Source organism: Phaethon lepturus, unplaced genomic scaffold (assembly GCF_000687285.1).
Source record: "Phaethon lepturus isolate BGI_N335 unplaced genomic scaffold, ASM68728v1 scaffold45418, whole genome shotgun sequence".
NCBI classification, from domain to species: domain Eukaryota; kingdom Metazoa; phylum Chordata; class Aves; order Phaethontiformes; family Phaethontidae; genus Phaethon; species Phaethon lepturus.
Window position 1 is genome coordinate 2,809 of NW_010560628.1, and position 258 is coordinate 3,066.

A 258-nucleotide genomic window follows, 5' to 3' on the forward strand; every position below is an offset into this window, starting at 1 on the left:
CCCTCCCTGGACGGCTCATCTTGTGTGTCCCCTCTCCCCGCTGCGCTGGCAGATTGAAGGGGAAAGGGGAGTCCTCTTTGCTTCTTTTCAGTGGAGTAAAAGTAACAGAAAACGCTGCAGAGGCTGCATCTCTTTGGCCTTTTCATTCCAAGAACCCTAAAAGCCAGGTGAGCGGTGCCTGAGCGTCCGTGTCTCTGCGGGAAGCGGGGCGGCTGTCTGCCGGCGGTGGCTCTCGGTCGCGGTGCGTGTGTGGACGTC